At 48.1% G+C, this 10,779-nt stretch overlaps 1 pseudogene; it reads left to right on the plus strand.

The window, feature by feature from the left end:
* The first annotated feature begins 329 nt into the window (after positions 1-329).
* LOC127195216 (translationally-controlled tumor protein-like) lies at positions 330-1,020 on the plus strand (annotated as a pseudogene).
* Positions 1,021-10,779: the final 9,759 nt, after the last annotated feature.

The following is a 10,779-nucleotide window of genomic DNA, read 5'->3' on the forward strand; positions in this document are numbered from 1 at the left end:
GCTGGGATTATGGGATTAAAGGTGTGCACCACCATGTCCCGCAATCCTTGCAGAACTATTTTAACTTCTGTGGTAAAATAATAAAAGAAGATAAACAAATAAATAAAATCAAAGAAGGGGCTGGAGAGATGGCTCAGGGAATAAGAGCATTGGCTCCTCTTCCAGAGGACCTGGGTCTGGTTCCCAGCAACCACACGGTGGTGGATAATGCACCTTTAACTCTAGTCCCAGAGGGTCCAACACCTGTTCAGGCTTTATAGAGGCAGAAAGATCAGGCATTCAAAATCCCTAGGCTGCTTTCCCCTCTACCCCCCCAGCGCCGCTCCGGACTGCACCCTGCTCGCTCCGCGCTGTCAGGCTAGCGCCGCTGTCCCCAGCCGCCACCATGATCATCTACTGGGACCTCATCAGCCATGACGAGCTGTTCTCCGACATTGTGGACAGGCTGTGCCTGGAGGTGGAGGGCAAGATGGTCACTAGAACAGAGGGTAACATCAATGACTCGCTCATTGGTGGAAATGCTTCCGCTGAAGGCCCGGAGGGCAAAGGTTACCGAAAGCACAGTGGTCACCGGGGTTGATATTGTCATGAACTGTCAGTTACAAGAAACCAGCTTCACAAAAGAGGCCTACAAAAAGTTCGTCAAAGATTACATGAAATCACTCAAAGGTAAACTCGAAGAACAGAAACCAGAAAGAGTAAAGCCTTTTATGACTGGGGCTGCAGAGCAAGTTAAGCACATACTTGCTAATTTCAATAACTACCAGTTTTTTATTGGTGAGATCATGCACCCAGATGGCATAGTTGCTCGCCTCCTGGACTACCGTGAAGATGGTGTGACTCCCTTCACGATTTTCTTTAAGGATGGCTTAGAGGTGGAAAAATGTTAACAAACTGGACCCGTCACCGTGACTGGCTGCTGCTTACCATCCATACAATACCAGGATAGGACAAATGGGACTGATGTCATCTTGAGCTTTTATTTTGACCGTGATTTATTCGGAGGGGAGGCATTGTTTTTGTAAGAAAAAAAAAAAAAAAAAAAAAACATGTCTTGTAGGTTGTCTAAAAATAAAGTGCATTTAAATTGAAAAAAAAAATCCCTAGGCTACATAGAGAGCCTATGGCCAGTCTGAGACATGTAAGACTACCTTAAAAGCAAGAACAAAAACAAAAAACAATTTAAGAAAATAATATACTCTGTAACGGAGATATAATATAATTATATACATAACGGGAGGTGTTGTTTACACTTTCTTTGGAGAATACTTTTGGGGTTTTTTTTTTCTTTTCTTTCTTTCTTTTGGTTTTTGTTTTTCAAAACAGGGTTTCTCTGGGTAGTCTTGGCTGTCCTGGACTCACTTTGTAGACCAGGCTGGCCTCGAACTCACAGTGATTCGCCTGCCTCTGCCTCACAAGTGCTGGGATTAAAGGCATGTGCCGCCATACTCTTTTTTTTTTTTTTCCTACACAGGGTTTCTCTGTATAGCCTTGGCTGTCCTGGACTCACTTTGTAGACCAAGCTGGCCTCAAACTCACAGAGATCCACCTGCACCTGCTGGAATTAAAGGTGTGCGCCACGACTCCCATCAGACTTTTTGTTTGTTTGTTTGTTTGTTTTTCAAGACAGGGTCTCTTTGTGTTAGCCCTGGCTGTCCTGGACTCGCTTGGTAGACCAGGCTGGCCTTGAACTCACAGCGATCCACCTGCCTCTGCCTCCCGAATGCCGGGATTAAGTGTGCGCCACTACGCCCAGCCTGAGACAGTGTCTTATACTAACAGATTGGGTTGGCTTGAAACTTACTAGGTGTCCCAGGCTAGCCCTGAAAGGATAGCAATCCCCCTGCCTGAACCATTAGCACTTAGTTAACTTTTTGATTTATAGAAAAGTTGCAGAGATTTGCTTTAAACCCTTCGCCCACTTCTTCGAAGATCAGCAAGTTGCGTAACTAGGGAGCATTTGCCAAAGTTAAGAAATTAACATTGGCACAGAACTGTGAACTGAACTAGACCTTTCCTGTCACCATCCCCACCAGCAAATATGCGACTTAACATTTGCTAATTATCCACATTAGGAAATTAGGAAAAATAGATATAATAATTATGTATGTGTATGTATGTATGCATAATCCTGCAATCCTAGAAAGTGGAATATATTGGGGTATGGAGGCAGAAGGATCAAGGTCAGCCTCAGCTACGTGGGGAGTCTTGAGGCCAGCCTGCTCTACATGAGTTTGGGGCTATCTGCAGCATTCATACGCGTATACTCACACTCAAAAACACATATACATACAATTAAACGTTTCAAACTTGAAGGACCAGGGAGGGAAAGTGCTTGCTTAGCATGTGTGCCTCTAGGTCTGATCCTCAGCACAGCGAAAAGGAAAAGATAAAATGTAAGATTAAATAGAAACAAATTATAAAACTAAGTCTTGGAGGCCCAGAGTAGCTTTTCGTCCCAGGAGTTGAGAGGCAGAGACAGACAGATCTCTGTGAGTTTGAGGCCAGCCTAGTCTACATAGTGAGTCCCAAGCCAGCCAGGGCTACTACTACATTGTGAGACCCTGTCTCAAAAACAAGACGAGGAGAAGCTGTCTGTGAAATGGGCGGGGCTATGCACTCTCCGAGTTCATAGCAGCTTGTCCCTGGAAGAGCTTATTCTCCAGACATCCATAAAATCCACGATGAAAACCCCCAGAGAATCTCAGCACTCGGGAGGCAGAGGGATGCAGATCGCTGTGAGTTCGAGGCCAGCCTGGTCTACAAAGTGAGTCCAGGGCTACACAGAGAAACCTTGTCTCGAAAAACGAAAGAAAGAAAGAAAGAAAGAGAAAAAGAAAAGAAAACCTCCAGAAGATTGCTGTATTCAAACTGTTCCAAGCTGTGTGGTGGTGGTTGTGGCCGCGCACATCTTTAATTCCAGCACTTGAGAGGCAGAGGCAGGTGAATCACTGTGAGTTTGGGACCAGCCTGGTCTACAAAGCGAGTTCAGGACAGCCAAGGCTACACAGAGAAATCCTGTCTCAAAGAAACCAAAAAGAAAAACAACAAAAAAGCAAAAACCAAAATCAAACTGTTTTGAACTGCTGCCTTACATAATCCCTTTTTCTCCTCTGTCTCTCTCTGTCTCTGTCTCTGTGTGTGTGTGTGTGTGTGTGCGTACATGTGAGTCTCTGGGGCTGGAGCTGTGAGCCACCATGTGGGTGCTAGGGACCACACTCTGGTCTTCTGCCAGAGCAGCACTCAACTTCCACTGCTGAGCCACCTCTTGGCTCCCTCTTCACATGTTTCTGACCATGGAGCTGAGTACCAGTTGTTAAGTTTACAGTGAAATAAATGGGCAACCAGATGGCTCTGTGTCTAAAGACACTTGCTGCCAAGTCTGACCCAAGGTTGACCCTGGAGCCCACAGGATGGAAGGAGAGAGCCGGTTCCTGCAGGTTGCCCTCTCACCACCACATTCATGCTGTGCTACTCACACACATGCCCCTGCCTCCACCCCCCAAATAGATAAGCCTTGAAAAAAAACTCTAAAATTAAATAGAATTTTAGTTTCTTGATTGTACCAGTCAGGTTTTGAGCTCCCAATAGTGACTCTGGCCTTCGGCTACTGGCCACTACCACTGGCCAGCTGAGGTCTGAAGGACAGAAGGAACTCAGGTAGGAGGCTTTTGTCACCACTGGAGCCTAGGCCTGTTCTGGGTGCAATATAATCTCTTTTTAGTGCAGGCATGGCACGTGCACTTCTCCTACGTAGCTATGGAAGTCAGAGAGCAACAGGCACAAGTCAGTTCTCTCCTTCCTCCCTTCTTTCCTTCCTTCCCTCCTTCCTTCCTTTTTTGGTTTTTCAAGACAGGGTTTCTCTGTGTAGCTTTGGCTGTCCTGGACTCACTTTGTAAACCAGGCTGACCTCGAACTCACAGCCATCCGCCTGCCTCTGCTTTCCAAGTACTGGGAGTGTGTGTGTGTGTCTGCACAACTGCAAACATGCCACAGTAGTATGCATGTGGAGAATAGAGGACAACTTAAGGACGGAGTTCTTACACATGGGTCCATAGATTAAATTTAGGCCATCAGGCTTGGCAGCAAATGTCTTTCCTTCACTGAGCCACCTGGACATCTCCAGCTTGCTGTCTGAGGCAGGGTACCTCCATGGATTTGAGGCAAGTCGGGTAAGTTTGACGGGCTGGCCACTGAGCTCCCGCCATCCCCCTGTCTGTGACTGTGGGATCACAGGCATATGCTACCATATTTTGACCTTTTACCTGGGTGCTGGGAATTGAACTCTGGTCCTCCTGCCTCTGAGATCTGAGTCCTCACCAGAGTCTGTTTCTTGTGAACCCCTGAGGCATGCTACTCACAGAGCCAACGCCATCCCCAGCTCTCTTGTCTTGCCTTCTGATGGGATCACAGTCATGTGCCAAAAAAGTTTAACTTAAAAAAAAAAAAAAAAAGTCGGGGGCTGGAGACATGGCTCAGAGGTTAAGAGCACTGGCTGCTCTTCCAAAGATCCTGAGTTCAATTCCCAGCAACCACATGGTGGCTCACAAACATCTATAATGTGATCTGGTGCCCTCTTCTGGCATGTAGGCATATATGCAAACAGAACACTGTACACATAATAAATAAATAAGCAAATAAATAAACAAACAACTCTTTAAAAAACAAAGTCTTCTTTTGCAGTTCTAAGGATCAAACCTAAGGCCTCACGAACGTCAAGTGCGTTCGCTCCCTCTGAGCTACTTGTCTGGCCCTTGGCATTTTAGAATGACTCAAATCAAGGCTGTGCGGCCGCCCCTCACCTTTCACAAAGCAACCACTGTCGACTTGTTTCCAAAGTGGAGGAGAGAACACAGAGGGCTGAGCTTTCTATTCATAGTGCGTGTGGGAGCTGCCATGGAGCTGGTAATATCTGTGCCCACAGGGTGGGACACCCTCTTCCACTCTCAAGGTACCTAGGAAACCTAATTAATTACGGAACCATGGAGCACGGTTGAGTTAATATAGAATCAAGGTCGAGGGGGAGTTAAGTGTCTTGGGGGATGTTTGTGACAAGCCGTGGGGCGATCTGGTGAGTCACCACTCTGCTCTTTAGGCGACACAACTGCCTCTCTGGAGGCAGCAAGGCCACTGATTTCTCATAGGTCCCCCTCCCCAGCAGGACTAGAGATGTGACTAGAAGCTGGGCAGCCCTCCCCACCTCCCTGACTCCCCCGAGAGACAGTACATTCTGTCTATCCCTGCTCCCTTCACAGCAGAACTGCCCAACAACAGCCCGCTTCCCAGACCGCAGCCGGGTGGGTGTCCGTGATGGTGCTACAGACCAGTTGTACCCTGGGGACATCTCTCTCTAGAGAGAGTCCTTCTGGAAAGGTTTCCTGTGGTCAAGCCCAGCTGGGCACGCGCACAGGCTCCCTCCCAGCCTCAGTCTAGACCAGTTCCTGCACACAGAAAGGCCACAGCTGGAGAGAAGGCAGATATGTGCACGGAGCTCCATCCTTTAGCTTGCTGAAGTGTCAAAGCAAGCTGTGTGGTTGGACACAGCGGCACGTGCTTTTAATACATGGAAGGCAGAGGCAGGGCAGATCTCTGTGAGTTCCAAGCCAGCCTGCTCTACATATTGAGTTGCAGACCAGTCAGGGCTACAAAGTGAGACCCTCCTCATCTCAAAGTAAAAATTGATAGCAAATATTCAATATGTTTAAAGCCATTCTCAGGTACATAGTGAGTTCAAGGGCAGCCTAGGCTATAAGAGACTCCAAAACAAAACAAAACAAACAACAACAACAAAAAGAAAGAAAGGAAGGAAGAAAGAGAGAAAGAAAAGAAAAAGAAAACACACAACCGCATAAAAACCAAGTAGACCCAGGGAAGAATTCAGAACCAGTTCTTTCTCTCTGAGAGAGACTGGTGATGCAAGTCCCACAGCATGGGGAAGACCACTGGGCAGAGATGACCATTGGGTGATGAAGACAGCCTGGCTGTAGGGTCTGCAAGCCTCAGCCTCAGCTTCTGCTCTCTACCATCTCCCGGAATGTCACTGAGGGCCCCACAGTCTTTGGGAAACCTGAACCCACCCTGGCTACCGCCAACAAGGAGGGAAGGAAGGAAGCCAGGGAGGGGCCCCAGGGGACACAGAATCAGAGTCCAGATTCTTTCTGCAGGCCTTGAAACTGAGACCAAAGTCACCTAGAGCCATCGATTCTCTAGGCCTGGTGTCCCCTACTTCCACCTGGCATTGATGTCCACCCCCTTCTCCCACAGCCTCCTCTCCTGCCCACTGTGGCCATCTGGGTTCTAGGCATTCATGGCAGTGTAGCAGGGGCTGGGCCCCAGCTGGCTTGGGAAATCATTGTCCAGTACAGAAGATCTTCTGGAGTGCCTTAATGGTCCTTCTGGCCTACCCTACGGGGCTACCAAATAGATGCCTTGTGTCAGGCCAAACCGTGGCTTGAGCTTGGTGGCTTGCGTGTGGCTCACAAACCCAGCAGCAGAAGGAGCGCCTGTGGGTGTGGCAGGTGCAGCTCCCCCTCAGAGAGAGAGGGCCCCACTGTCCCTCAATGAGAACTATTTTTGTAGAGGGAGGAGAGCCTAATGCAATTAATGTGGTCAGTTCCTGGCATCTGCCTGTAGCGTCCGCCTCATCTCACGTGCCACTGCATGAGGGACAGCTGGAGTTGCAGTGTTCCCCAGGCCTCTCAGCTGGATGACACATCTTTCTCACTGTACTGTGTACGCAGCTACATGGGTGCTGGTGGTGGTAGGCCAGCCCCCAGCCCCATGGTTCAGCCCTCTCTCAACCACGTCCTTTAGAGGGTGGTCACCAAAACACCTGACAGTTCGCCAGGCTCAGAGCCAGCTTATGTGTGTGTGTATCGGGGGACAGGACTGCTTACCAGAAATGGGTAGCTCTCTGCGACAGGGCATATGGGTGCATTAATGTCATGTGATTCTGGGGCTGGAGAGATGCCTCGGCAGTTAAGAGCACTTACTGCTCTTGCAGAGGACCCAGGCTCAGTTTCCAGCACCAACACACATTGGGTGACTCTCACCTGCCTGTAACTCCGGCTCCTGTATGCATGAGGACACCCTCCCCAACCCCCCCCCCACACACATAATTTAAAACTAAATCTTTTAAGTAATACAACCAAAGAACATTTAAGGGCATGTCTGAATTGATAGAGTACTTTATTGTGTGTGCAAAGCTCTGGGGGTTCCAGTCTGGACACCGTAGAAACCTTGTGTGTGTCCTGTGTGTGATCCCAGTACTTGGGAGAAGCCAGAGAGGTGTTCAGAGGTTCAAGGTCATCCTCAACCACATTGTCACTTCTGGTCAGCCCAGGCTACCCGAGATTGATTCAGTTTTAAAAGAACAAAATGAAAACAAGAATCCTGGTTGTCAGTTGTCTGTGTGTCTCTGAATGTGTTTGTATACCAGTGTCTATAACGTACACAAAGAATTTGAAGATGTGTGTGAGTATTTGATTTTTGGAGACAATGTTTGTTTTGTTTTGTTTGTTTGTTTTTGAGACAGGGTTTCTCTGTGCATCCTTGGCTGTCCTGGACTCACTTTGTAGACCAGGCTGGCCTCAAACTCACAGCGATTCTCCTGCCTCTGCCTCCCACGTGCTGGGGTTAAAGGCGTGCGTCATCATGCCTCGCTTGTTTTATGTGTTTTAAACTTAGCTCTGGGGCTCAAGTGTATGTTCTCACCTGTGCCCAGCAAGCCCTCGTGTGTGTGTGTGTGTGTGTGTGTGTGTGTGTGTGTGTGTGTGTGTGTGTGCGCGCGTGAGTGCACCTGAGTGTGTCTGTGTGTGGTCAAAAAGCATAGTAACCAAGATCTGATTCCCTTCTGGGGCACAGCAGCTCCTGTCTCCTCCCATGGGAAGAAAAGGAACCTTTCAGACTTCTCTGTCAAGACCATCTCTCTGTAAGCCTGGGGGAAGAAAGAACGGGGCAGTGGGTAGGGGGACATGTGAGCATTTGGTGGTTTTTTGTTTTGTTTTGTTTTGTTTTTGTTTTTTCGAGACAGAGTTTCTATGTGTAGCCTTGGCTGTCCTGGACTCACTTTGTAGACCAGGCTGGCCTTGAACTCACAGCAATCCATTTGCCTCTGCCTTCCGAGTGCTGGGATTAAAGGTGTGAGCCACCACACCCGGCTGAGCATTTGGTTTTTGTCTTTAACTATTTAAAGTTTTTTTTTTTAAGATATATTTATTTTATTCTATGTGTGGGAAGTCACAGCTGGAATCAGCTGCCCTGTGGGTGCTGGGAACTGAGCCGGGTCCTCTAGAAGAGCAGCTGGCACTTAACTCCTGAGCCATCTCTCCAGGCCTGGCCAGGTCTTTTAGCTTCTGTACTTTATTGAGTTGAAAGAGAACAGCACCATGGGTGGTGTTATTTTGTTCATATGTGGGAATTTTGGCAATCCTCAATTTTTTTTACTTTTAGTACAAGATCCTTTTGTGATTATGAGGGAAAATGTCACAATAAAAGGACCAAACAGATGTGGTTGGCTGCTGGGTGGCCAGCCTGTTGCCCACTTCTGCAAACTGCCAGTCACAGCCATCACTCTGGGCCAGAGTTTCCAGATGGATAATGAAGGGCAGAGATCCAGTTGACTTGGTCTCCACCCTCTCCTCTCTCACCCCTAAGGACAGCAGACATAGGGAGCTATAGCATACCATGGCCTGGTGTCCTTAGCCTGGCCCCATCAGCGCTAGCTGCCATGCCTCTATGTTAAGCTGAACTGCAGCCCGACCTTTCTGAGCAGACCAGCCATTTTCTGGGCCTGGCAATGGCACAGTGTGGCACTTGTTGGCTTGTCTGGGCACTCAGGGCTGACCCTCCATCTGGAGAAGGCTTCTCCTGCCGTTTGGGTCAGGACCCACCCTAGTTTATTTGGCCATGGGATGTAGCACTGGGCCAGGTGGACACAGGTTCCTGAGCCAGCCCGGGTTTCCCAGGCCTGGGACACACCTGGAGTCTTGCCTCTGCTCACTGCTACTGCAGCTGTGTAACTTTATATGTGTCCTTTTGAGGGTTTCTGTGGACATGTTGCTCCCCCACATATTCTTGTCCTCACCCCAGTAAAGTCAGAGATAGGAGTAAGCCCATATCGGTGGTGTGAGATTGCTGTAGGAGATTAAAAGTGTGCTGTGGGTAGCTTTGCTTAGTTGTCAAAGTCCATTCTGAGGCCGGGATGTGACTCGGTTGGTGGGACTAGGACGCTTGCTTCGCGTACACAAAGCCTTGGGTTTCATCCCTAGAGCCGTATGTACTGGGCATGGTGATGGTGCATCTGTAAATTCCTCATCCTTGAAGACCAGAAGCCAAAAATCATCCTCACCTGCACATCACATGTGGAGCTAGTCTGTCTCAAGAGCAAACAAACAAACAAACAAACAGCAACAACAAAAGCCCATCCTGAGCACTTAAAGGAAGTCATGGGCTCCTTCCCAAGTGTGTCACCCACTGACTGTCTATGCCCAGCACAGGGCTCGCTTCCTCCAGCAAAGACAAGAAGAAGAGGACTGTGGACCTGTGGCCACCTTAGGCTCCCAGAAGAGCGTTTGGGTCTCAGTCTTGCTCTGAGAACCTTGGGGCATCAGCCCACTGGTGTTTCTTCTTTCCTCCAGGATGCAGGGCCCTGGATCAGCTTTTTTCTGTCACTGTGTTTGATTCCCTAGTGGCAAGAAGGACAGTGGCCCCCACCACTGTTAAGTTTGGGGGAAAAGCCAGGCGTGGTGGCACACATCTTTAACCCTAGCACTCGGGAGGCAGAGGCAGGTGGATGTCTGTGAGTTCAAGGCCAGCCTGGTCTACAAAAGAGAGTTCTAGGTCATCCAGGGCTACACAGAGAAACCCTGCCTCTCGAAAAACAACAACAGCAACAGCAACAAATTGTGGGAAGAATCAGAGCCAACAGCGTGCGTGCCTGACTCAGTCACCAATGTGGTGGACTAAATATTCAAAGTTTTATCTCAGCCGGGCATGGTAGCATACACTCTTTTTTTTTTTTTTTTTTTTTTTAATTTTATTATTATGTATACAGTGTTGTCTGCTTGTTTACCTGCAGGCCAGAAGAGGGCACCAGGTTACATTATAGATGGTTGTGAGCCACCATGTGGTTGCTGGGAATTGAACTCAGGACCTTTGGAAGAGCAGGTGGTGCTTGAGCAGGTGGTGCTCTTAACCACTGAGCCATCTCTCCAGCCCCAGCATACACTCTTAATCCCAACATTTAGGAGAGCAAAGCTAGCCTGGTCTATAGGAATTCCAGGACAGCTAGGGCTATGTAGAGAGACCCTGTCTCAATCGAAACAACAAAGTAATTAAATAGGAGCCAGGCAGTGGTGGTGCAAGCTGTTAATCCCAGAACTCAGGAGACAGAAAGCAGGCCGATTTTTTAACTTGAACCAATCATCATAATAATTTCATACCATTTTTATTTTGTTTTGTTTTGGTTTTTTTTTTTTTTTTTTTTTTTTTTTTTCAAGACAGGGTTTCTCTGTGGCTGTCCCGGACTCACTTTGTAGACCAGGCTGGCCTCGAACTCACAGCGATCTGCCTGCCTCTGCCTCCCGAGTGCTGGAATTAAAGGCGTGCGCCACCACGCCCAGCCACTTCATATCATTTAATTAATTTATATAATTTAATTGGTTATGTTACTTATGAATGGATGTGCTTTTATTTTATTTATTTATATGCACTTTTGGTGATAATGCCTTACTATGTAGCCTTGGCTAGCATAGAACTCACTGTGTAGACCAGGCTGAC

Source organism: Acomys russatus, chromosome 11 (assembly GCF_903995435.1).
Source record: "Acomys russatus chromosome 11, mAcoRus1.1, whole genome shotgun sequence".
Taxonomy (NCBI): Eukaryota; Metazoa; Chordata; class Mammalia; order Rodentia; family Muridae; genus Acomys; species Acomys russatus.